Below are 545 nucleotides of genomic sequence, written 5' to 3'. Positions count from 1 at the left end.
ATGAGAAGGGAGCATACAGCATTTATTGTGAGGTCAACTATCAAAACCCCCTATAACCATTAATAGAAACAAAAGGGCTAATCATTAAAGCATCATTAGTTGTGAATTGGCCAAATTAAGATTAACTTTTGTCCTGAAAGGACAGCACTATCCTCCTATGAGAGGAGCATGGTAATGCAATGCTGCCATAATGGAAAAATAACTCCATATATATATTTCAAAATTCATTTATTATAGTGGGCCGGAAACACCAGTATTCCAGTTGTTTTAACTGTTGATTTGAATTATAAAAAATATATATAATATATATTAATTAAAATCAACGGTTAACATAACTGGAACACCAGTGTTTACCGCCGGTACACTTAAAATTTTTTCAATACATTATAAGTATCACTAAAATTCAAAGTCACACTTCATTGCATAGTAACAAAACAAAGTATCAGCCAAGAAGCAATAGCTCAAATGGCATAGTCTCCCCATACTCAATTAAGAGGTTGCGGATTCGAGTTTCCATATCTTCGGTAAAAAAAAAAAAAACAAAA

This window comes from Arachis ipaensis, chromosome B06 (assembly GCF_000816755.2).
Source record: "Arachis ipaensis cultivar K30076 chromosome B06, Araip1.1, whole genome shotgun sequence".
NCBI lineage: Eukaryota > Viridiplantae > Streptophyta > Magnoliopsida > Fabales > Fabaceae > Arachis > Arachis ipaensis.
This window is presented reverse-complemented; position numbering follows the sequence as displayed.